We start from the raw sequence: 17,193 nt of genomic DNA on the forward strand, positions 1-17,193 counted from the left end.
GACTTATTGTTATCAGACTATGTAGACTAGTTTTATGTTGATGGTTTAGTGGTGTTGTTTTGACACTATCAGATATTATGATAAGGATTCAGTTGATATATGATGAGATCATTTAGACTTTACATTTCATGTATGTATGATGATCATTACATCATTTTCAGTTATTAATGATGATTAGTTAGATGATTTATTATCTCATGTGTTTTATTATGGTTACTTACCCATACTTGCATTTGTATGGTGTGCGTGTTTTCTTATTGTATGGCGTTTCTGATGTGGTTAAGGAAGGGAGTCGTAGTCACCTGCTTAGTCGGGATCTACACGATGCACCACTTCCTGCCATTTTTTATTTAGCTTAGCATTATATATTGTATGTACATGCATATTTTTTTTGCAGGTTGCAGGTATCGGGTATCGACTTCCCTAAATTGCCAGGATGAGCATACCCTATTATACTATCTCAATGATAAGAGAAGGGAGATAAATTCTCAAGTCCAAATCCCAAACCTAAAAACCATTTGTCCTAGTGAGTTAGGACAAGTATAAAAATTGAATACCCACCAAATGTGTTGGATGACATATTTCATGATTTTTAACCCTTTAGATTTATTTTGTATGATTTGTTCTCTGATGGGTTTTCATATTTTATCTTGGAGGTCTATGGTGAATTTTTAAATTAATTAAGTCTTAACAAATAGATTTAATTAATAAATTATTTATTTGAGAAGATTAATAAAATATCATGATCTTTGATATTTTGATTGTAATGTGAATTATTGGAGAAAAAGAATTAAATAAAAGAAAACTAGAAATTAAAATTAATAATAATTATAAAATAATAATAATAATAAAAGTTATAAAAGATTAAAATAAAAGTTATAAATTTTAAATAGAAATTATTGGAGTTATAAGCTTGCATGGGAATTAATATGTGTCAACAACACAGGGGTTAGTGCATCAATTAAGCACAAGGTGTCAACAATTCTATGACTCATCAAAAAGAATTGGAAAAGACCCACACTTAGTTGGTGACACCTTTCAGTGGTTTCAAGAAGCATTCCAAAGGTTTCTTGAGAGCTCTTTGTATTCAGGCATTCATAGAAGCTTAGAGAGAGGGTGGAGAGCAATTGGGGCATTGGAGGACTCAAGAACTCTGAAGAAGGGAGCTTGCTCTGAAGGTTTTCTGAGGAAGAGTAAATTAGCATCAGAATCCGAGTAGATTCTTGTGATTTTACTTATGCTATTTCCATATCATGCATTCCTGTCTTCATTGTGTCTGTTATATGTGTCTAAAACTTCTCTATGATTGAATCTGTAATTTGAAATTGGAATCTAGATATGCTATTTGGTTGAGAAGAAAACAATAGAAAAACCTTAGATCCAATTAAGGAGAAATAATTAGATATGAACCGGATTTGGGTTCGAATTTATATTAAATTAGAAAGACAAGATTTGGAATTAAAATAGAAATATTATGGTGAAAATTTGAATGATTAGATGTAATCTTTCTATCAATTATATTTTTAGATGTGTATGAATAAACCCTTTTATGGTTACATTTAGAGAACAATTATTTTAAGAGGAAATTTTTAATTCATCACAAACTGCCCTGTCGCTGCCCCTTGGATAAAACCGAACTCATTCATTCATAACTTTTTATTGTGATTGAATTTATTCGATCACTCTAGTCAAAATTGGCGCGACTTGGCCCTCTCCAACATATTTCAATTTTAGCCCGATCCAATAGTTCACTAGGGAGATATGGCCATCGTACTGAGACTATTTTGTTCAAGGACAGATATTTCTCCATTTCCCATAACCAAGAGTTCTTTATGCTAAAACTTCACAAGAAAAAAAATAATATGCCAAAGCATGGAATGGATTAAAGACATTATTGCAATCTTCCCTTATTAGAATCTTATTAATATGCATTAGTTTTATATGGTTTATTATCTAATCTAATTAAATCAAATTTAATTAAGATTAGTTAATAGTAGAAGAAGTGTAATTAATTATTAGTCAATTTAAGTAAATGGATTTTTAAATGAGATAAAATTAGAATAAAAGAGATTTTAATATAATGGAATTTTTATAATGTATATTGAGTACTATTTAATATATATTAAACAATTTTAGAGTTGTTTAATGAAGATGATAATGTTAAGAATTTGGAGATTATTCATGTTAAAATCTACAATGAGTCTTATTGGTTTGGTGATAGGGACCTTTTTCAAACAATGTTTATATAGACAAAATATTATTAGTACAATTAGCAAATGGAGTCTAGTAGTTTTGAGGAGAAACTTTTATCTATCAAACAAATACATGGGTTAGGAAAAACATGAAATTTCTCCACTTAATATAATTTGGGAATATGTAAACTGAGACTTCTAAATTCAAATTTGAAAACTTAGCAAAACCAAAATATGTGTTTGCATCGTGTATTCTATATGCTTCTTGTTTTGGGTTTTGGGTTCACTACTGTTGACCAGTCCTAGATTGTTACCAGAGGCTCGGGGGTTATGAGATGTGTTGGCATGTTGATCTTATTTGGTCTTGATCTTTATAAGCCCAACCATGGTAATGTGATTGTACGCTCTATGAAATGTTTGTATTTACTGTTTGTATTTGTTCATTAGTCTTCATGTGTGAAGCTGAGATGTATGTGTATGAGACACTTGAGCTGATCATTTTTGAGTTATTGATCAGTTATCCTTGATTATTTTCTAGTCGCGATGATGAGACTGAGATGTGGATTTATTCTTGATGATGTCATGTTGTGACATGTTTGACCCAACCATTTCTGGAGTCTTTGATCAGTATGATTGAGATATATATTTTGGTTATTGAGAACCATTGGATACTTTGATTATCAGTGATACTTCAGTTGCCAATAGAGAGTTGTTGTGTTCATGTTTTTCTATGGATGTTTGCTCATGGAGATTTGATGCTTTTATGCATATTTGATGATTTTATGGATTATCTTTTATGATTTTGAGATTTATGAGTCCATGAGCATTAGGGTAGGATATCTGCATGTAGTGACAGGAAGTGGCTTGCAATGGGGGCCGAGGCCCTAAGAGGCTGCCAGGGTAACTCTTTGTATTTGGATTAATAAGTGATAACATTCACATCTAATACTAACAAAATGAACCTAAAAAGATAAGTTTTTTGTTCTTGCCCATGCCTTGAGTGCTTGTACAGGCTAGGATGGGAGTAGTGAGATGCATGGTTGCGACCTTGCATTTTGTAGTATGCCTCGTCAGTATGAGAGGATACTAGTGGCTGCATGAAATCAGTATGGACCTGTGGAGTTTAGCTAACTGCCAGGGTAACTTGTACGTGATAATTGCGATGACACTTTCTCGCTTGCATAGTAGGTTCCTACATGTCATTGTGTGCCTCTGGGAAGTAGATGTCAGTTTCATGATTGGAACCTTTGAGTTAGTATACTTTTAGGATTCTTGGACTATAGAGATTTGTTCTATGTGTTATGGATAGCCTGTTTGGGACTTGAGATTATCTCCTCAACACAGTGGGAGTGGACCACTTAGGTACCATGCGGTCGGGTGGTAGTTTATTTTCCAGTCTTATCATTTGAGATTCATTGAGACATTGTGGCTGATGCGTCCCTCGTGATGGTGGATATGTATCCTTTCATTGATGATAAGCATATGTTAGATGATGTTATCTTATGCTTATATTTGCATGTTAGATTACTTTCTACATATGATGTTGTATATGTTAGGAGTAACATTCCTACTATGTTAATACCGATGATTCTTTTGGTGATTTGGGATGTTACGCATAGAGGGATGGCTAGGGCCCATGATGGTGTAATGATGCTATTAACGGTTGGGAGGAAGAATGCACTTAGTTTATTTTTTTTGATCTTTATGGTGGATGTATATGTATTCTATTATGATGTATCATGTGATTGTCTTTGATGTATCATGGATTAGAATAGGATGATGTACCTTATTTCACATATGTATATTCTTTTAAGCCTTCATACCCTGTGACATGTACAGTGGATGATTGAGCATTTGGAAATGTAATGTATGAACATTGGACTTATCATTATTATTTCATGTGGTTTTTGTACTATATGGATTCGTGTATGTAATTCAATGTTAAGGGATCTTAAAGAATGTAATCTATTATGTATGTTATGTTTACTTTTCAGATGGACATTTCTATTGCTTTCGTTATTGTGAATAAGTTATGTATGGTATTTACTTTCATGTAAAAAAAAAAAATGTTACCAAACTTAGTGAAATTCTAGGTTAATTCTTTGGATCCCTTGGTGGGGTATTACATTTGGTATCAGAGCTTGAGTTTCTACATTGGGAGCTTTGGGTATTTTGGAACAACTAGAGCTGTGATCTAATAAGTGTATCTCTTCAACTTGAAACTAGGTGAACTGAAACAGAACCTGAACTGTTACTTGAATATTTTTCATACTTCAACACTTAGTTCTCAAAACTGGAGATTTTACTTATACCTAAACATAGAATTGAACTTAGTCTATTGCAAACATGTGTCTTTTGATTGTAATAGTACCTTGTTATGTTGTAAGATGGTGTCTGGGACTGGGTCTTCTATTAGAGGCCGTGGTAGAGGCCGAGGAAGAGGCCATAGTCATGGTAGAGCTCTCAGTGCCCATGAGTTTTCCCATGAGGGATCGACTCGTGTAGAGAGTAGGGAAGAGCACTCTAATAGGCAGTAGGAAGAGAGCCATAGAGAGGACCAAGCTGAGTCTGAAGAGGTTGGTTTGAGACAGATGATGCAAACTATTTTAGAATGTCTACCTCCTGTTCAAGAATAGCCTAAAGTGCATCAGACAGAACAAGAGCATAGACCCCAATCTAGAAGTCCTCGAAAGGATCGTCAGAGGTCCATTGTGTCCACTCAGATGAAGGATCTTTCAAGATACAAGGTCAAGCCTTTCAATGAGCAAGGCTCTGGTTATATGGCCGAGCAGTGGCTGATTTCCCTCGATAGGATTTTTGGCATTCAGGATTTTGATAGCAATCTTAAGGCAAGATTTGCGATCACTAATTTAGAGAATTTTGGGGCCACTTGGTGGAAAATTGAGGAGAAGAAGTTGGGAATCGATATGAGCAGTGTCATGTGGGAACTATTCTTAGAGAGTTTCTGTGAATGATTCCTACCAGAGGAATGGAAACTACAAAGGGCAGATGAGTTTCATAATCTCAAGCAGTACACTTTGTTAGTGACCGAGTATGAGCGTAAGTTTTATGAGCTTATGCCTTTTTCAGGGTTCAGTGAAAATTCAGCTCAGTTGACACAACACTTTATTAGGGGTTTGAATAATTGTATAATTGGGGGTGTCAAGGTATTTGAGCCAAAAACTCTCAAAGATGTAGTACATCGAGCAATCCTTGTTGAGAAAAGTGTCAACCTTGGTCAAGGTGGTTTTGTAGGAGCACCAGCAGTATTAGGATCTAAAGGCAACTTCAATTCAGGTGGTAACAAGAAGCCTTTCTTTTCTAAGGGAAAATAGTATCAACAACAGTCTCAGCAGACGCAGCAGCAGAAGGGATCAAATTTGCAGGCTCAAGGTGGTGGCAAAGGTTCTAACTTTAAGAACAACCGTAATGCTCAATGTAATAAACAAAATTAGTCCAATTAGCTAGCTCAGAGTAGCCAGTCTTTTGTAAGCAGGAACAGTCACCAACAATCTAATGTACCACCTATGGGAAGAGGATCTGGCAGGAATACAGAATGTTTTTCATGTGGTGAGATTGGACATTATGCAGCTCAGTGTCCACAGCGAGCACCTCAATTTTTAGGACCTAGGCCTATAGCTTCAGAACCCATAGTTGGTGATGCAAGGAGAGCTCATAGAGTTTTTGCAGCAGTTGACCAACGTCAGGTAGATCATCAGGGAACAATGGTTGAGACCACAGGTGCTATTCGAGGTATATCTCTTTCAGTATTGTTTGATTCAGGAGCTACAAATTCATTTATTTCACCATCTATAGTTTCTAAGTGTAAGTTGGATGCGGTGAAGCAAGATCATGGTTGGCAAGTGGAACTAGCCTCAGGGATTAAGGCCTCCATAGATTTTGTAGTTCATAAGTGTGGGCTTAGCTTAGGGAGCTTTGATACGAAAGTGGATCTTCGAGTCATACCCCTTGGTTCCTATGATGTGGTTTTAGGCATGGACTGGCTTGGATCTCATAGAGCCAGTATAGATTGTAGGAAGAAGATTATTTTGTGCCAAGATGACCAAGGGAATTATGTGAGGATAGTTGGGATACCGAGGCCTATATCTCTATGGATGATTTTTCCTATGCAATTGAAGCAAAGTTTCTATAAGGGATGTCAAATATTTTCTGTTATGGTAAATGATCTTGATGAGGAAGATCCTATGAGGAATATTTTAGATCACCCGATTTTACAGGAGTACACAGATGTCTTTCCAAGTGAGATTCCAGGCATGCCTCCAAAGAGGGACATTGATTTTAGCATTGATCTAATTCCTGGAGCAGAGCCTATCTCTAAAGCTCCTTATCGTATGACTACTCAAGAACTGGGTGAGCTACGTCTTCAACTAGAGGAACTTCTGGCCAAAGGGAGCATTTGACCTAGTGTATTACCATGGGGAGCTCCAATGCTCTTTGTGAAGAAGAAAGGGAACAAGGTGACTATTAAGAACAGGTTTCCTTTGCCTAGGATTGATGACTTATTTGATTAGATCAAGAGAGCTACAATATTCTCCAAGATTGACCTTAAGTCAGGATACCACTAGCTTCGTATTAAGGAAGCAGATATTCACAAAACTACTTTTTGAACGTGCTATAGGCATTATGAGTTCACAGTGGTACCTTTTGGGTTGACTAATGCTCCATCAGTGTTCATGAGTTTGATGAATGGTGTTTTTCGATCATATCTTGATAGGTTTGTTCTTGTGTTTCTTGATGACATATTGATATTTTCTAAGACTCAGAAGGAGCATGAGGAACACCTACAGTTGGTATTGCAGTGTTTGAGAGGCAATCAGCTTTATGCCAATGCCGCTAAGTGTGAATTCTTCAAATTAAAGATTCAATATTTAGGGCATGTTATCTTAGGTGATGGTATTTTAGTGGATCCTGCAAAGATTTAGGCGATAATTGATTGGCCTACCTCGACTAATGTGTCAGAGATTCGTAGTTTCATGGATTTAGCTGGTTATTATCATAGATTTGTCCAAAACTTCTCTAGGATAGCACATCCTATCACTTCTCTTCAGAGGAAAGGTAAGAAGTTTGTGTGGATAGAGAAATGTGAGGAAGCATTTCAGAGGCTCAAGGAGCTTTTGACTAGTGCACCGATTTTAGCTGTACCTTATCCAAAAGGTGATTTCATGGTGTGTACAGATGCTTCTCTTGAAAGAATTGGAGCAGTGTTGATGCAGAATGGACGGGTGATTGCGTATGAATCATGCAAGATCAAGGATCATGAGTTAAATTACCCTACACATGATCTTGAGTTAGCAACAATAGTTCATGCTTTGACAAGGTGGAGACATTTCTTGTTGGGGCACAGATTTGAGCTACATAATGATCATCGTAGTCTTTAGTACATTTTTACTCAGCCTAATTTGAATGCTCGCCAGAGATGATGGATGGAATTTTTATGCGAGTATGATTTTGAGGTTAAGTACATTCAGGGTAAGGCGAATGTGGTGGTAGATGCTTTGAGTCGCAGGAGACATGTGGTAACATCGATGACTCTTAGTGTGGATTTGAGGAGTCGGATTCTTCAGGAACTTCCTATGGATTCCTTGTATCAGGAAGTGTGCAGAGAGATAGATTTAGGGAGACCCTTGGAAGGTAAGTTTGCAGGTTACGTTTGATAATCAGATGGTCTTTTGAGACATTTGGGGAGGATTTATGTGCCATTACTGGATGAGCTTTGCACCTTGATTCTAGCAGAAGCTCATTGTACACCTTACTCAGCACATCCAAGTGTCAAGAAGATGCATGTTGATTTGAGACGTTTGTTCTTTTGGTATGGGATGAAGCGAGATATTGCTAATTTTGTGGCTAGGTGTCTTGAGTGTCAAAGAGTCAAGGAAAAACACCAGCACCCAGCAGGACTATTGTAGCCTAATCTCATTCCTTCTTGGAAATGGGATATCATCTCCATGGATTTTATAGTAGGATTACCTATGACAGTTCGACGTCATGATGCTATCATGGTTACCATTGATTAGTTGACTAAGGTGGCACATTTTTCATCGATTAGGTCTTCGTACACAGTATCTTCTGTAGTGAATATCTTCATGCGTGACATTGTGAGATTACATGGTATTCCTAGAAAGATCATTTCTGACAGGGATCCTGTATTCACATCTGCATTTTGGACATCATTGCAGCATGAGCTTGGAGTGCAGCTAAACTTTAGTTCAGCATATCATCCAGAGAGTGATGGTTAGACAGAGAGGGTGAACCAGGTTTTGGAGGATATGTTATGGATGTATGTGATGGATAGGCAGACACATCAGGAGGACTATCTCTACCTAGTGGAGTTTTCTTACAACAATGGGTATCATAGTTCTATTGGCATGGCACCTTTTTAGGCATTATATGGACGTCCTTGTTGTACACCATTGAGTTGGGACAGCCTTGAGGATCGCATTCTATTGGGTCCTGAGATGCTTCGTGATATGGAGCAACAGGTAGTGTGTATCCGTGAGCATTTGGCTATGGCACAAGATAGGCAAAAGAAGTATGTCGATGCTCATAGGATTGATAAGTAGTTTGCTGTGGGTGATAAGGTTTTCTTGAGAGTGCGACCGCGAAAGAGTCTGATCCGATACAAAAAGGGTTCTAAGCTAGCACCTCGCTTTATGGGACCATTCGAGATTTTGGAGAGGATTGGCCCCGTTGCTTACCATCTTTCTCTACTGCCTAGCCTAGCTTGCATTCATGATGTTTTCCATGTTTCAGTGCTTAGACAGTATATCCCTAATATTGTGCATGTTCTTGATTGGAATGCATTGCAGGTAGAGGACGGGCAGCTGGCTTTGGAGCTAGTTCGTATTCTGGAGCAGTGAGGGTTGACCCTTAGGGGTCAAATCATCGAGCAGGTAAGGGTCCAATGGGACCCTACTAATGATTCTTCAGCTACTTGGGAGGATGCAGCTAGATTGAGGAAGTTATATCCCTATTTTTTTCTAGGCTTCCAGGAGTAAGCTTAATTCAAGGGGGGGTGGATGTAGTGCCTACCCTCGTTTACATCTCTTCTAGACTTATTGTTATCAAACTATGTAGACTAGTTTTATGTTGATGGTTTAGTGGTGTTGTTTTGACACTATCAGATATTATGATAAGGATTCAGTTGATATATGATGAGATCATTTAGACTTTACATTTCATGTATGTATGATGATCATTACATCATTTTTAGTTATTAATGATGATTAGTTAGATGGTTTATTATCTCATGTGTTTTATTATGGTTACTTACCCCATACTTGCATGTGTATGCTATGTGTATTATCTTATTGTATGACATTTCTAATGTGGTTAAGGAAAGGAGTCGTAGTCACTTGCTTAGTCAAGATCTACACGATGCACCACTTCCTGCCATTGTCTGTTTAGCTTAGCATTATATATTGTATGTACATGCATAGTTTTTTTGTAGGTTGCAGGTACCGGGTATCAACTTCCCTGAATTGCCAGGATGAGCGTACCCTATTATACTATCTCAATGATAAGAGAAGGGAGATAAATTCTCAAGTCCAAATCCCAAACCTAAAAACCATTTGTCCTAGTGAGTTAGGACAAGTATCAAAATTGAATACCCACCAAATGTGTCGGATGACATATTTCATGATTTTTAACCCTTTAGATTTATTTTGTATGATTTGTTCTCTGATGGGTTTTCATATTTTATCCTGGAGGTCTATGGTGAATTTTCCATTAATTAAGTCTTAACAAATAGATTTAATTAATAACTTATTTATTTGAGAAGATTAATAAAATATAATGATCTTTGATATTTTGATTGTAATGTAAATTATTGGGGAAAAGGAATTAAATAAAAGAAAACTAGAAATTAAAATTAATAATAATTATAAAATAATAATAAAGTAATAAATAAAATAATAATAATAAAAGTTATAAAAGATTAAAATAAAAGTTATAAAATTTAAATAGAAATTATTGGAGTTATAAGCTTGCATGGGAATTAACATGTGTCAACAACACGGGGGTTAGTGCATCAATTAAGCACAAGGTGTCTACAATTCTATGACTCATCAAAAAGAATTGGAAAAGACCCATGCTTAGTTGGTGACACCTTTCAGCGGTTTCAAGAAATATTCCAAAGGTTTCTTGAGAGCTCTTTGTATTTAGGAATTCATAGAAGATTAGGGAGAGGGTGGAGAGAAATTTGAGCATTGGAGGACTCAAAAACTCTGAAGAAGGGAGCTTGCTCTACAGGTTTTCTGAGGAAGAGCGAATTAGCATCAGAATCTAGGTAGATTCTTGTGATTTTACTTATGCTATTTTCGTATCATGCATTCATGTCTTCATCGTGTCTGTTATATGTGTCTGAAACTTCTCTATGATTGAATCTATAATTTAAAATTGGAATCTAGATATGCTATTTGGTTGAGAAGAAAACAATAGAAAAACCCTAGATCCAATTAAGGAGAAATAATTAGATATGAACCGAATTTGGGTTCGAATTTATATTAAATTAGAAAGACAAGATTTGGAATTAAAATAGAAATTTTATGGTGAAAATTCAAATGATTAGATGTAATCTTTCTATCAATTATATTTTTAGATGCGTATGAATAAACCCTTTTATGGTTAAATTTAGAGAACAATTATTTTAAGAGGAAATTTTTAATTCATCACAAACTGCCCTATCACTGCCCCTTGGATAGACCTGAACTCAGTCATTCATAACTTTTTATTGTGATCAAATTTATTCAATTTCTTTGGTCAAAATTGGCACGACTTGGCCCTCTCCAACATATTTCAATTTTAGCCCGATCCAACAGTTCATTAGGGAGATATGGCCATCGTACTGAGACTGTTTTGTTCAATGACAGATATTTCTCCATTTCTCATAACCAAGAGTTCTTTATGCTAAAACTTCACAAGAAAAAAAATAATATACCAAAGCATGGAATGGATTAAAGATATTATTGCAATCTTCCCTTATTAGAATCTTATTAATATGCATTAGTTTTATATGATTTATTACCTAATCTAATTAAATCAAATTTAATTAAGATTAGTTAATAGTAGAAGTGTAATTAATTATTAGTCAATCTAAGTAAATGGATTTTTAAATGAGAGAAAATTAAAAGAAAAGAGAATTTAATATAATGGAATTATTATAATGTATATTGAATACTATTTAACATATATTAAACAATTTTAGAGTTGTTTAATGAAGATGATAATGTTAAGAATTTGGAGATTATTCGTGTTAAAATCTACAATGAGTCTTATTGGTTTGGTGATAGGGATCTTTTTCAAACAATGTTTATATAGACAAAATATTATTAGTACAATTAGCAAATGGAGTCTAGTAGTTTTGAGGAGAAACTTTTATCTATCAAACAAATACATGGGTTAGGAAAAATGTGAAATTTTTCCACTTAATATAATTTGGGAATACATAAACTGAGACTTCTAAATTCAAATTTGAAAACTTAGCAAAACCAAAACATGTGTTTGCATCGTGTATTCTATATGCTTCTTATTTTCGATTTTGGGTTAACTAGTGTTGACCAGTCCTAGGTTGTTACCAGAGGCTCGGGGGTTATGAGATGTGTTGGCATGTTGATCTTATTTGGTCTCGATCTTTATAAGCCCAACCATGGTAATGTGATTGTATGCTCTATAAAATATTTGTATTTACTGTTTGTATTTGTTCACCAGTCTTCATGTGTGAAGCTGAGATATATGTGTATGAGACACTTGAGCTAATCATTTTTGAGTTATTGATCAGTTATCCTTGATTATTTTTTAGTCACCATGATGGGACTGAGATGTTGATTTATTCTTGATGATGTCATGTTGTGACATGTTTGACCCAACCATTTCTGGAGTCTTCGATCAGTATGATTGAGATATATATTTTGGTTATTGAGAACCATTGGATACTTTGATTATCAGTGATACTTCAGTTGCCAATAGAGAGCTATTGTGTTCATGTTTTTCTATGGATGTTTGCTCATGGAGATTTGATGCTTTTATGCATATTTGATGATTTTATGGATTATCTTTTGTGATTTTGAGATTTATGAGTCCATGAGCATTAGGGTAAGATATCTACATGTAGTGACAGGAAGTGGCTTGCAATGGGGGCCGGGGCCCTAAGAGGCTGCCAGGGTAACTCATTGTAAGTTGGATTAATAAGTGATAACATTCACACCTAATACTAACAAAATGAACCTAAAAAGATAAGTGTTTTGTTCTTGCCCATGCCTTGAGTGCTTGTACAGGCTAGGATGGGAGTAGTGAGACGCATGGTTGCGACCTTGCATTCCATAGTATGCCTCGTCAGTATGAGAGGATACTAGTGACCGCATGAAATCAATATGGACCCATGGAGCTTAGCTAACTACCAAGGTAACTTGTATGTGATAATTGCAATGACACTTTCTCGCTTGCATAGTAGGTTCCTACATGTCATTGTGTGCCTCTGGGAAGTAGAAGTCAGTTTCGTGATTGGAACCTTTGAGTTAGTATACTTTTGGGATTCCTAGACTATAGAGATTTGTGCTATGTGTTATGGATAGCCTATTTGGGACTTAAGATTATCTCCTCAGCATGGTGGGAGTGGACCACTTAGGTACCATGTGGTTGGGTGGTAGTGTATTTTCCACTCTTATCATTTGAGATTCACCGAGACATCGTGGCTGATGCATCCTTCATGATGGTGGATATGTATCCTTTCATTGATGATAAACATATGTTAGATGATGTTATCTTATCCTTATATTTGCATGTTAGATTAATTTCTACATATGATGTTGTATATGTTAGGAGTAACATTCCTACTATGTTAATACCGATGATTCCTTTGGTGATTTGGGATGTTACACACAGAGGGATAGCTAGGGCCCATGATGGTCTAATGATGCTATTAACGGTTGGTAGGAACCATGCACTTAGTTTATTTTGTTTGATCTTTATGATGGATGTATATGTCTTCTATGATGATGTATCATGTGATTGTCTTTGATGTATCATGGATTAGAATAGGATGATGTACCTTATTTCACATATGTATATTCTTTTAAGCCTTCATACCCTGTGACATGTATAGTGGATGATTGAGCATTTGGAAATTTAATGTATGAACATTGGACTTATCATTATTATTTCATGTGGTTGTTGTACTAGATGGATTCATGTATGTAATTCAATGTTAAGGGATCTTAGAGAATGTAATCTGTTATGTATGTTATGTTTACTTTTTAGATGGACATTGCTATTGCTTCCATTATTGTGAATAAGTTATGTATGGTATTTACTTTCATGTAAAAAAAAAAAATGTTACCAAACTTAGTGAAATTCTAGGTTAATTCTTTGGATCCCTTGGCAGGGCATTACATTATAGGCCAAGAACCATGTTAGAATTACCCTTGTATGTATTTGTCAAATTTTACACCTACCTTGAATTCCCTTTTAATGAAGAAAATCCAAAATTAATTTAGATATATCATGCACAAAGAGGTTGTAAAACTCAAATACCATTATGATTTGCTTGGGCATTGACAATAACCAAAACTCAAGGTTTAACACCTAAAAAAGAAACAATTGATATGGGTCCATTAGAGAGAACAAGAATGACATTTGTTGCAATTTCTTGTTTAAAGTCGTTATAGGGATTGAGGATAATGCCATCATTTTTCTATGACTACTATGAGAAAATGAAAAAGGGAAAACAACTTGAAAAAAGAAAAGTAGAAGAAATAAGGCTTAGAGAAATATAAAATATGTTATAAAACATTTCTCTTTAATATTATAGTAACTTTGACTGCAATAAGTAAATTTATTTCTATTGTACTACAATTGTAAAACCTTTTGTAAATAGTTATTTTATGAAAAAGTAATATGGATCATTTACTCGGAGGTTATACATGTTCATTTTATTAGAAGGATAAAAAATAAAACATTTTATCATTCATTGAATTGGTACCAATTATAAAAATTTTCAAAAGAACACATTTTTAATTATTTATGTTAAGTTATTTCACTTCACAAGTAATCTTTTAATTTTTAGTAAATATTTTATTTATATTTCATTCTCATTTACACAGTAGTTTTTATTTTATTTTCTTTCAAATATTTCAAAAAGAAAGCTTAACAAAAAGAACAATTAAAATTGACGATTTCTATGACTATGTTGATCTTAGAAGAATTCGAAAAGTATTCATCTTCAAAAAAAAACTTCTTGAAGCAGGTTTTCTTAGGTTTCATGCTCCAACTCTTCAAAATTTCAACCATTTCTATAGAGATCCTATTTTTGATGAATTGTTTTGCTGGGAGGAATGTGATCCCACCAAGTTGTACTTTGTTCCTATAGAGATCTATTTAGAAAAAGCTCATCATCCCATATATTCAGATGAAAATGTTTCTCAGTGTTGAAAACAATGCTTCTAGCTCCACAAGTTAGTACTCAGGGTCTAGAGAAATTTTACTATCATTGCCAAATTTTTCATATACAGTTTTCTCGATTCATGGATACAACTTGGAATCAGCATGTGGTTGAAAGATGGGGACCTCATGGGTATTTTTTGAATCTTCTATTTCATGAAAGAATAAGTAAAATTGTAATAGAATATATACCTACATGGATGCAATCAATCTATGAATTTTCTATATTGAGGCATTCACATAATGGTACTTCATATATGAGACAAAGAACCTTTGAGCACCTATAATGGTTTGATGTGTTAGATCTTGATATTGATGACCTACTTCGATGAAACTAACCTACTTTGATGAAACATGATTCATTGTAATGAATCTAGTGATTCAAATTCAAATAATTAATTCTTGATACTATTGTAATCAATTTCAATATCTTATTTGAAATAATTCCATGATAATTTTTATATTCAATCAAATAATTTCGAATGGGAAAAAATCATCGTTCATATTTGCATTTACTTGTGTTGTAGCTCATATTAGAATACATACAATATTTTTATTTATTTCTAATAATTTCATATATTTCATTTTTTTTTGAGAATTTACAATCTAAAATTAGATCTCTTAGAATTTTTAATGAAATATATTTATACTTTTAGATTGCCACACACAATCTACAATGTATAAACAATTTAGAATATTGATGTATTACACTTCTATAATGAGTTTTTTTCGTGTGTTTAAATTAAAAATAAATAAAATGTTTTTTCTTTACTATATACATGTTCTATATTTTTCATGGCCACCATATATGATAAATTACATGTACTTAATTTTTAATTTTCAATATTTTATGTTTTTTCTAGGATATAATATTAATATAATGGACCACTCTAATAATGACTCTATAATCATTATGCCAAGTACAGATGCCTTAGTGAACTTTGATGGATCCCCTCAGACTATTATTGATAAATGTAAAAAATCTACATTGGCGAGTTGTTATAAATTACTTCTACCTTTTGAAAATGCAACAGAAGAAATTAATTTCATCAGAGATAATGAAATTTTGGGAATGAGAAATGTTGTAGAAAAATTAAGGGAGACATTTAAGAGAATAGTCATTTTTCTAGATGTTTTAGAGAAGGAAAAAGTTGATCATGAAGAAAATGAAGGTCGCAATACTTATCTCATCAGTGATTATTTTATAAGGACTTTACATTGACCATATTAGCTATTATTGCTAAAAGATATGATTTTATTCATGCATAAAATATTTATTCACATTATATAAGAGTTTTATATTATAAAGCATAGTATATTTTTTCATTAAATATGTTTTTCCTCATTCTTTCAATTGTAAATTGTACCTCTTTTCTTTAATATATGTGTTTTATTAGTTATGATTTGGTATTTTTGACTAAAAGTGATTGTTTGCTAACATAATCAGATCTACAATTAAATTTTCTTATAGATATACTTATATATTGATTCCTCATTATGTTTTAAAAAAATATTAAACTAAATTATTATTAAATAGAAATAGATATAAAAAGTAAATTTAAATTATTAAATTGGATTTTTTTTTAAAAAGGTCTAATATTGGTTAGCCTTTGAGTAATAGATAAAATATTGTTATATAAGATAAGCTATTTAAAAATATTTAATACAAGAATATTATTACATAAATTTTTTAATTTTCTATATATATAATCTATAATATAATCTATAAAAATAATAATTTATGTAATAATATTATTGTATTAAATATTATAAAATAGCTTATCTTATATAATAATATTTTATCTATTGCTCAATGGGTAAACAATATTGGACCTATTTTTAAATTTTTTTGAATTTAACTATTTAAATTTACTTTTTATATCTATTTCTATTTAATAATAACTTAGTTTAATGATTAATTTTTAATTTTTTTAAATTAATCATATATATGATTCAATATGTCCTATTATTTTAATATTACAAATTAATAAAAAAAATTAGATAGTAGTGTAATCTGAAATGTTGATGCAAAAACTAGAACACAATCTACCCAAAAAATACAACAAAGAATAATATTTTTTTAAAACTTAATGAGGTTAAATCAATATATAAATATTGTTATATAAAAAATAATAATAATAGATCTTATTATGTTAGCAAACAATCATTTTTAGTCAAAAATAACTTGAATTATAACTAATAAAACACATATATTAAAAAAAGGGGTACAATTTGCAAGTGAAAGAATAATGAAAATCATATTTAATGAAAAGTTATATTGTGCTTCATAATAAAAAAAGTCTATAATAGTTTATTTAATGAGAAAAAAATTATGCATGAATAAAATAATATCTTTTATCAATGACAGCTAGATTGGTTGATGTAAAGACCTTATAAATTAATCACTGATGAGATAATTATTGTGACCTTCATTTTCCTCATGATTAGCTTTGACCTCCTCTGGGATCCATAAGAGGTTATTAAGGCAACTGGACTTGGCATAATGATTTTAGACTCATTGTTAGAGTCATCCATTATATAAATATTA

The sequence above is a fragment of the Cupressus sempervirens genome, chromosome 8 (genome assembly GCF_028749045.1).
Source record: "Cupressus sempervirens isolate cs-2001-9-10 chromosome 8, ASM2874904v1, whole genome shotgun sequence".
In the NCBI taxonomy this organism is placed as follows: domain Eukaryota; kingdom Viridiplantae; phylum Streptophyta; class Pinopsida; order Cupressales; family Cupressaceae; genus Cupressus; species Cupressus sempervirens.